The sequence below is a fragment of the Gouania willdenowi genome, chromosome 11, assembly GCF_900634775.1.
Source record: "Gouania willdenowi chromosome 11, fGouWil2.1, whole genome shotgun sequence".
Lineage (NCBI taxonomy): Eukaryota > Metazoa > Chordata > Actinopteri > Blenniiformes > Gobiesocidae > Gouania > Gouania willdenowi.
The window spans coordinates 17,525,138-17,536,362 of record NC_041054.1 but is presented as its reverse complement, the minus strand read 5'-3'; positions in this window follow the sequence as shown (position 1 = coordinate 17,536,362).

The window sequence follows — 11,225 nt, the reverse complement described above, 5'->3', positions numbered from 1 at the left end:
AATTAAAAAAAAATAAAATAAACATGCTTCCATGTTAATTGTCCTCTCTCTGTCTTAATGACCCCCTGTAGTGCCATTGCACACCCCTATTTGAGAAACACTGCTCAAGAGGTCTTCCTTTGCAGAATTTACAGGTCCTCTTAGAGTGCATTAGTACATGTTATATAGCCAGTACTACAGTTGTCTGTCCAAGGAAGAGTTTTTAACTGTGCATTTATATTATTGCCCGTCTCTGTTTTTGTTTAGTTTGTCTTTGATGAACTGTTGACCTCTCTAAAGTGTACCCAACCACCCACGATGTAGCAGGGTTATGACTTACTACCCCAGAGAGTATCAGAGATGGGTGGACTGTTCCTCCCTTACAAAAGGTCTGTTTACTGACAAACTTATAACCTGTTAAGAGTGTAGCCTGAATAGCCTGAACAAAAGATTTGGCCACACCCAATTGCAACCCAACAGTAGGTGGATTGGAATTGAAAAAAAAAAAAAAAATAAATAAATAAATAAATGCATATAAATGTACTAAAAATGGTGTCAGTAAGGCATTATTTGGATTTGAAAGATCAATTTTAATTTTTCAACAGGAAATCAAGCAGAGATGTCAGTATATATAAAACAATAAAAGATGGAATAAGTTCCAATACACACAAAACTACACGATTACAGTACTTATGACTACTATTTGTACATCTGAAAGAGAGTGGAAGGAAGTAAAAACTACCTATCCCTTCATATTAATGTATTAAATCCAAACTTACATACAGCCTATTATTGCAAAAATAACAATGTTTAGATAAACTCAGCCAGACAATACAAGTAGTAGTAGTAGTAGTAGCCCACAAGTAATAATGCTAAAAGACTGGGGATATGCATTGATACAGTATATACATGGAGATAGGACACATTTGACATTCTACTGTTGTGCAGAATGGTCCAAAGATGGACGCCCTCTTGCCAGGGACTAACTACGTATAGCAGCCAGCTTCTGTTCACAGGATGACTGTAGCATCCCATTAAGGAACAAATTTGTCAAATTTAACAATATTGAAGCCTTTAAGTTTTACATTATGAATATTGAGGAAATACCATCAAAAGTGATGTTCACTGTGTAACTGTGATTAAATAAAATATGTTATGGATTCAAGTATTAATATACATTATGATTTAATAATATATCATTATGTATGATACACAATATAATACATAATGTAAAATTATAGTAATATCTACCATATAGGTAAACACCTCTGCTTTTAATAACCTAGTATACTATAAAAATTGAAATAAAACTACTGGATACTTGTCTTTAATTTACTAGTGCTTATTGTTAAACACCACAAATTGGTTCTTTAATGTGATGGATGTGATAGTTTCTCTGATTACTTGCATAGACATAAGCCATATTGCTATGTTGGTTAATTAGTTATATGTTTGTGTTTACATGTTGTAAGAAAAGAAACATGTGCAGTGGTTGCTTCCTATTTGATTTTATATTTTTGTTGATTTTTCATATTATGAAAAATACACGTTTGCAGTGTCTTTGGACACATACAGTATGAGGTAACTTGAGTGTCCACTGGCACACAAAATATGAAAGAAACCCATCCAGTCCTTTTTTTGTGGTCTGTGTAAGTCTTACAACACAGAGAAACGTGCTCCCTTTCAAATTTTCTCAGTTTGTGACATCACAAGTTGAATCAGGAAAGAAAATACCCTCCCCTCCCCTGGTATCTCCACCCATGGACTCCAACCCCAACCTTATGAGAACTTTTGCGAAAGTCCGCCATTGTTTGTCTTGCTAGCGAAGGAGTGATGGCTACCGGTAAAACGAAATACAGAACTTGCTCGGTTGTAGGTTGCAAAGACCAGCATGTGGCTTTGCTTCGAACCTTGAGCTGAACTCATTTCTGCACACCCTGCGCAAGAAAGGGGCGGGAGGAGAGTGAGGTCAGGGACACACGCGCCAAAACGGAGCGCTCTGAAAGAGCTGGTTTATACACGGTCATAAACCTCCCCTGTTGCTTGATTCGTGTTATGTTTTGACCAAACCTCAGCACAGATATGTAATTTAGACCACAGGGAACTGTTTTAAAAGGTGATAAATGGGTATAATATGTCCCCTTTAAAAGGACATTAGTCCACGTCTATTCCAACATCCCTTTATTCTTGAATGGGCATTTATATATCTACAGGAAACTATAAAGTTAGTTAATATTATGACTTGTTATGATATGATTTCAATTACTTATTTCACAAAAGGCTTAATCTTGGAAAACTGAATCATTGCAATTGAAGTTTTAACTCTCACGTCCACAATAAGCTTTAGTAATGCATGATACAATACCTTTGTTTGGCACATTAGAATGAACTGAACCGAGTCAGCCATTCATGAAACCTCTCCTTATTCAACAAGTATTTTACAATAGGGATCTTGGGCAGTTTTTGCATCTTGAAATTTCTGTAGTTGGCATTTTAAGTGTGTTCTTCATTGTGTGTGGGCAAATTGGTGTAGGTAATGAAAAGACAAGCATACAAGCTTTTGTAAAAACATGTCAGCACACTGTACAAAGAACCTCCCCAAAGCCTCGGTGCTTGATTACATTGAACCTGCATGAAATTGTCTTGTCTTCTTTTATGTCACGGCAAAGCATCACCACGCGCTTGTTTTTGCAGCGAGCTATCAGACATTTCATTGGAACCTAAAGAATGTTGCCGGAGCTGTGTGTAAAAACATGTGTAGCATTTACGAACTCAACAACACACATGTATAACCACTGTTCTAATGCATCAACTCACACTGAACACAAAACATTTTGAACCAGCTTTGTTCTCCTTGCACAGACCTTGCTGTTTGACCTGTGTTTTTTTTTTATGAACGACTGTTTCTGTAGTGCATACTTAACGGCTTGACACAACATTTATTACTCCAAGTGAAGCACAGGTTCAAAACACTCTTAAATTATCGTTTGACTTGTTTTTGGATAGACTGAAGGAATATTTTGGGGAGTTAGTGGTCCTTCAAGCGGAAAAGCAGGTCAGATGGGAGGTAAAGTTAACATACTATGACTGTAATTGGCTTCTGCATTGGATGGTGGCGACACACTCTTAGAACAATTGGCCAATACTTTGATTAATTATGCTCTATGGAATAACTTAAGTTGGATTTGCATTAATGATTAAATGAGGGTAGTTTGAGCAACTTTTTTTTTTCTGTTTTGTTTTAAGTGATGCAAGAACATTTTTATGTCTTTATTCTTCAAATGGGAAATCTAGATTGAGCTCTTGACTGAAGGCCAAAATCAATTCCACTCATACTAAGTCCCCCTCTCACATTAACAGCTGTTTCACTGTTATCAGAACATGCGTGTTCTAGGTCTGTGGGAGGATTTAGGAGTACTTGGAGAAAATCCGAGTTAAAACAGGAAACACATGCAAGCTCCATAAAGAAAAGCCCCATTGGCCATCAGGACTGATCAAAGGATGGACCCTCTTGTCTTTGGGACCACAATATGTTGCGAAATATTCCGGTAGGAATCTACCATAATTCCCAATCTCAAAATTATGAAGAACAACCTGTTTTTACCTAATACTTACTTTTCCTTTTTATTTATATCTATGTTTATAATATAGATTATATTTATACCGACATTGATACCCCATCTATCACGTCACTAAATAAATATTCATGTTCTGTCAGATTAATTAAATTTCAGTACCTCAATTAAATCTCTTTTCTCCCTATTCTATCAGGGAGAGCATGCAACAACAAAAAAAATCAATGGTTTACAATGAGCGACCTTTGCTTTGCTTTTTAAATGTTTTTAGTGTTTTTTGTGTGGACAACTTTACCAGCTAACAATGTTGGAAAGATGACCACTGTTGAGAAGTTGAAACAACTTACGGTATATAGCCCTACTTCTGGGACAAAGTGGAGCTTACCAAACATGTAAGTCCCTAATTATTTGTTTAGAATGTAAGTCCCTAATATTTACATTATCCCTCTGAATATAGATTTCTTAATATTTTTATTCAGATTTAACTGTAAGTATTCAAATTTGCTCTAAACACTGGTTGTAAATGAGAAAACTTGACAAATATATATATATATATATGTAGTTTACAACCCCCAATAACTTTATTTTTGTAAAAATGACTAGCATCCCACCCTAACTCCCTCTTCCCTGTTAATTTCCCCCTTTCACTCAGTGTATCACTGCCCTCTCTTTTTATATCTTCACTCTAATGGTTTTTCCTATCTATTCCTCAGGGATGGGCGGTGATGATCACAATTATGCAATAAAATGAATGTATTTGTCTAATTGCAATAATAAATCATGCATGGCTGTTGCAAAAATATTGCACTACATGTAGTATTGACCTTTGACAGCATCTTTAGACAAGGTGGGGGGGAAAAAAACAACCAATGAAAAACGACTAGCGACAAATGTAGCTGCTGTTTTTGATTTATTTAATATTTATGGAAAAATTTGCTACACATATCTAGCTATGTTTTTCGAGGGTTCAGTTATTCTACTGTGTGGCCCCGCCTGGTCCTGTCCCTAGAGTCTTCAGTACTTCTATTTATGGCTATTATTGTAGAAATACATTCATCCACAAAAGTGCCAGATTTTTGAAAGGGCTTTGGTGAGAAGTTCAGTGTGACTGCAACAATCACATAACCCTCTATCTGGGAAGTCTAGAAATTATATCTATCAAATAAAACCTATATACATAAAACCTACATCTGTTGGATCCATTGAATGGGTCGTTTTATATATTTGTGTTGTGTTGCACATTTTTTCATTTTTTAACCTCTAACTAAATTAGATTCAGGTCAGTGGATGTCGTAGAGGTATTATCTATTTGTATGTGATTTTTGTCTGAACCTTTGCAGCTGCGTCCCACCACCGCATCAGTTCATCACGGGTATTAAACTTACTTTGACTTTGCACTCAAAATGTGATGCTTTTGTGCGGTTTGGCAATGAGAAATGTGCAAATATCCCATGGTCATTTGTGAACATCACCGATACATTCACACGCCCTGAAATCTACCACACTGTCGACTATGTGACTGACAACCAAATCATTTCGTAGAATGTTATTCACCGCCAAAAATTCCTCAATAATTTAATGACAGAGTTTCACCACAGAGTAGCTGGGGTGATGTATTTATTTTTTTGCCAAAAAAACGAACCACTTAACTTTATGAATATGTTTTACTCCAGATAAACCAATAACCTCTGTCTGTAAATCATCAATGTGTCAGCTCTCCTCCGTCTGTAAGCTATATGACTTTCTAATAGAGATTCTGAAGCAGCCCAGGCTTTAGAGGTCAGGCCTCAAAATCCACAGGGTTCCTAATGACCTCTTCTTCTGTTATCACTCTAGTGCTACTCCTTGCACCTGCACTCAAGATCAATATTTACCTTGTCCATCATCGTTCCACGACAGACGTGTGGTTTCTTAGCATTCTTCCTAATTTTGAATAATGCTGTCTTCCATTCCCCCTTTTTCTCCCACGGATATTTTAAACGGAACACTGACCACGGCTACATGATTTTTTTTTTTTTTTTAATTTGGAATTAGTTGCTGCAGTTTACAGTGCAGTTACAGTATGAGAGGAATCAATATAGTGGATGTGAATTTGTTTTTACACATTGACGTTTTGGTGATGTATTTACTAGAAATATAATCTGAAGTGTTTTATTTGGAAAAGTAACCCGATATTTTATTGCGCAGTACGTGCTAAATTTCCTGTTTAGCTTCATTTGCTCTGTTCTGATTGATGCGTCACGCTCCAGTATCCGCCAGAAATAGAAGCCCTGCGTACATCTGGCACAGGGCACCGGACTACCGCATTTGGGAAGGAGCAGACTTACTGCAGCGGACCCGGTGGAAATTAACACATAGACTAAAGTGGAAACCAATCAGCTCCGGTGACGCGGCGGTGACGTAACGCAGCGGAGCCGCATCCAGTGGAAATTAAGGGTCAGGCTACTCAGCCATCCTAGCACATTACGCTTATGTAGAAAAAGTTTGGCGGTGACGAAACACAGGAAGTGCCGGAACTAGTCAGGTTTGTCTGAGGTCCGGATCTATAGACACTAAGTTATTTATTTCAGCTTTAGGTCTGGGGGTTGGGAAGGTTCTGAGTGGACATTTGGAAGAACGTTCCGTATTCACGTCTATCGGAAAAACATAGACCACACATGAGAACTGTTCTCACTTTCATTCTGATTGTAGTTTTGAAACAACAGCTCGACAATAACACACGGTTTAGCTTTCATCCGTGGAGCAGGAGAAGGAGATAGAAGTTCGTACTTGGTCAATCAAAGCCAGTGGTTAATACAACAGCTGTCCTACCTCCACTATACATGACATTGAGTGAAAAATGAACTATATAATGATCCGCGCATCATCAGTGAAGCTCTGGTGCTTCATGTAACGGTGAAGCCTGTTCTGTTTGCCGATGTCGTAATAAGTCTGTGTGTCCGTGTGGATTTCTGGATGTTTATGCTCTCGTCCATTGACTCTTTTCATTACATCCATGTTACTAAGGCTTTTTTTAAATAAATCGTCTTATCTGGTGTCCGGGCCGCTATCCTGGACTATGCCGTCCTCAGCGCATTATCGCCACAAGTCGTGCATGTGCAGAACGACTGTAATTAACCGAAAGCAAAATTAAGTGTCGGAATAAACCAGCCAACTACTTCGGGTTGAAGTTTAAGGTCGAAATAAATTTGCATTACAAATTAAGTGTTTAGAAGGTCAGTTTAAAGAGGATTTCACTTTTATTCTGAATTAAAGAGGACTTAAAGCTCCTATGTAAACGTGGCCACTTAATTTGTGAGCAGAACCTCCTTGGTCACTTGCAACCCTTGAATTATGAGCTATTTATATGCATCAGCACGCCCTTTGTGTATGGGCATATGCAATGTTTGTTTGATTTCTACTTCTATAGTCCTGTTCAGAACTACCAGGTGGTTTGTGCAGAAAATGTGTCACAATCGCGTCTTGTTTCATGCTTTTTTCAGCAAGGTACAAGAGAAGAATCTCATTTTGAAGCAACACTTGGCTCCTTGAGTTGAGTCGGACTCCCCTGAGATTTTAAACAGGAGGGAGATGCAGAAAGCAGAGAGAAAAGGGATTATTCAGAACTAAGAGAATCAAAAGTCAAAGTTAAAGGAAGCTTGGGAATCGTTTGTAATGAGAACAACGAGGTGATGATTCTTTCACCCATGAGAAGATGAGCACAGCGGGGCTTTTTTTAGGATTCCAATGCATTTTCAAGCATTTGATCTTACATTTTTTTTTAAAACCTCTGGAGCTTGTGCTTCTCTGTTTTATTAAGTTCACTGTGTGTGGTGAAAGTGCTATGTCTGTCGCTGCTGTACTGATTTGCTTGGATGAGGTGATTTTTGTCAGATTAATTGTCCCCTGTGGCAGACTTAAAATTGTTAGAATCCTTAACTTACGGGGAAAACCGGTTTATTGCAGAGCCAACTCCACATTGAAAAACCACAGGGTCTTTTTATTTTAACACTATTGGGGATATCCCGATACACTTCCGATATGATACCGATATTGATCCGATACGATATCAGCACAAATCATACATATTTTTATTACTTATTTTGTACTGTGGAATGTTAGAAAAGGCTTGATCAAGTGATCTTACTCAGAAAACAATAGTCAACAACAGTAGGTTAATTTGTTGGTGTGTGAACCACAGTCACATATGAATAGAAGTGCTGGAGCTGAACATTTTATTGGCGAGCTTATATCGGTGATTTTAGATGCAGTCCAATAAAATCCGATATTGGCTGATATTGGACCAATATCCGATATTAATATTGGATCGGTACACCTCTAAACAGTGTTGTGCTCCCCTAATCAACCAATATATACAGTATGTATGTATATATATATGTAACCGTATTACCTTTTGTATAATTTTTTTAATTTTTTTTCAAGAAAGTGTTTATTTGTATTTTTTTTTTTCAATGTACAATTTTGTTTGAGACGCACGGTAAATCAAAATGATTACAAAATTCTGCTAAGAGAGATAAGTCACGCGATATGTTCACTCTGTGAAATTCAACATGGTGGCCCGCTGCCTAGATTAGTCAAACATTGTTTATTTACTAATATTAACTCTTTACCGTTAAATCCCCGCCACCAAGCGAGAGCCTAACCTTAAAACAGTCGACTCTTCCCCACCCCTTCAATTCTCCTACCTCTTCCCTCTTCCCTTCACCCTCACCTCGGTCCAGCAGTGGTCTTCACTGCCATTACCAAGCACGTTGCCATTTCCAGACAAACTAGCAGAGGCTATCACTAAATGTGAACGTTAAACTGATGTCCCAATAATGGAGGAAGATCTGGAACTGAGAGGATGGTGGAGCGGCTTTCAGGGATTGAGCTTATTATTTAACCACAAGGAAGAGAAAATGGTTCCTTATGTGGCGCTAACATGTGACCACTGCACCTCTGTGAGCAGTGACATCTGTCTCTGTGCGTCACGGCTCTGAGTCTGCAGTCATTTGCTTTGACTGTGAGTGAATCTGCAGACCGTTACTATGCAGATACCCAAGTGCAACACTTCTAAACTGTGACTAAAAACAGATATATTGGTAAAATATTGTAATTATTAATGATAATAGTAGTTTAGTAAGATAGTAGCTATCAAGTAGCTAATTTGGACAGATTGCTGAGCCTCAGCAGCTGAATGTAAAAGCAATAGTTTGAACAGATTTCATCAAAGTTCAAATTTATTCTGGAGTTTCCTCCTATTGACGCTGGAATTGTCTAAACTTGAAGTAAACATGGTTTACCTTCCTCAATTTTAAGTGTTTTTCTTTGTGAAAACAAATGCAATTACATATTTCACTTTTTTTTTTTTTTTTTTTTTTTTTTTAGAATAAACACTTTCTGTGCAGTAACTAAATGATCCAGTGTGTTGTCTTACAAATTCACGTGATAAATTGCAATTCTGTCAGAGTTGCGTTGAAGCAGTTAATTTGTTTTATCCATCTTTAAAGATGGTACCTAGAGGCTTGGCTCTAATTCCACTGTTTACATTCACAATGTCACTCTTTTGAGAGTCGACTGGAATTCCTGAAAACTGGTTAACAAAGTTCAGGGTCCCATTGGCTTTTCATATCCACCTCCTCTTTAAAACAACAACTGTTCCAATTTGATTTACTGACAAGTTTCACAATCTCAATTCTATCACAAGTTGTGGTTTTCTGTATCCGAGAAGGCCAAAGACTCATATTTGCGCTGAAAATAGCTTCTTGTTTTTTTATTTTATTTTTTTATTTATTTTTAAAACCTTTCATTGGAGTTATTAAACCACATATATGTCATATTTATTAATTAAATTGTCTGTGTCTCTATGGCAACTTAACTCCTTAATAAACCAGTATCTTTTCATGCAAATTTGCTGCCATCTAGTGGTCAACTAGTTACACTGATTGTTTGGTGTGATCTAATCTCTGTACAATAGGGGTCACTATATTACTTATGCTTTTGAAAATGGCCTCAAGGTTTGGCATGAACTCGGGTGCTCTGTGTGAAACAGCCACTAGATGTCATCATACATCAGATATTTTGCTGTTGACTTTTCACAGTGTGTTCACCCAATTCAGTTTTTTATTTACGGTATTGTCTGAAATTGCAGTGTATATACAAAGACAACAATTTATTGATTTATATATTTTTCTTTTTTCTTTAAACAAGGTTTATTCATGTTTTTTTTTTTTTACAAATATGCAGTTCTCCTATTTGAAATAAGAACAAATAATAAATATAATAATAATAATAATGATAATACCTGACAATAACAATAACATAAAGGGGGGGAAAAGGGTGAGTGAACAAAATACAGTCTGGTGCGTTAAAATAAATGTCACATCATATTTGGTCACAAACAGGTGTTGGAATGCACAGAAGCAAGGAGCAGTGACATGTGAACCAACAGGGCATCTACAGAAAGTTTCCAATGTCTGGTTTTGTAATGCCTGTTACAGAGAGAACTTAAAGTTCACTCATTGATAAAATGATCAGCGCTTAGACGTTCAACATGTCTTAGAAATGGCTGCCATGACAGTAAGAACTTGTCAACTGACGCCCTGACAGTATACCTGATCTTCTACATTTTAACAAAGTATATAGTGACGTGCCATGAGCACTAGGGTTGGGTAGGCACGTTGCAAATCGAGACCACCAATGTCGACACCAATGACAATTTCATAGGTTTCTGCTGGCAAGTGTTAATCAAATAAAATCAACGTCATAAAACACCATTAAAGAAACATAATCAATTATCTAATATAGCCTCCATACTCTCCTAACAAGAAATATCTCATGACACGGCAGCGAATCCGTTGTTTGTGTTGGAAACACAGAAACACAGAGAAAATAACAACAACTCAGAACAGCCTCAGTGAGGCGCATCCACAAAGCCATTGTTTTTTCTTTTGTACCATTCACTGTGGAATGTGGACAATTTTCTAACCTTTCCTTTGCTGAAGGTCTGGTAGCTCAGGTGTTGGTCTCCCATCTTTTAAAAGCTGTCATTTTTCCTCAAAAAAAAACTTTCTTTATCGTCTCTAGCGCTGTCATCCTGCCTGTAGTGTTATCCCGCCCACTCGCTAGAAAACGTAGCAGCGTCCACGCTGTATCGATTCACTAATGCACTGTGAACTTACGTATAGCAATTAGCATAGCGCGGTTACATCCAAAGGCAGCGTAGAGAGCTGTCTTTTTACGTAAATGGTTTTCATCTTGGGGAACTGACTGCGCATGCGCAAACACATAAAAACACGCTATGGAAACAGAAGCAGAGCAGCAGTGTGCTTTTTTTGGAGAGGGTGTGGCCTCCTCCTGGCTTACAGCGGAGTGATTGTGCAGCCGTACCAGGAAATAGCGCTGTTTAGTCATTTGGTCTATGAAACACACAAAATGCTGACACTTTCAAGCTTATAGGTACTGTAGGCTATTGGAAAATTGAAAATAACTCATTTATAATTATATTATAATTGCAACAAATATTCCAAATATCAATTCACCCTTGGGTAGGCACTGCCTACCTTGCCTACCCTGACTGCACGTCACTGGAAGTTTAGCATGTCTTTTATCCACTGTGTAAATGTTGGATGGTTACATTTATTCTGTCTATATATTCTGGCTATAAGTGTGGCAAAAGACAGCTTTGTGTGT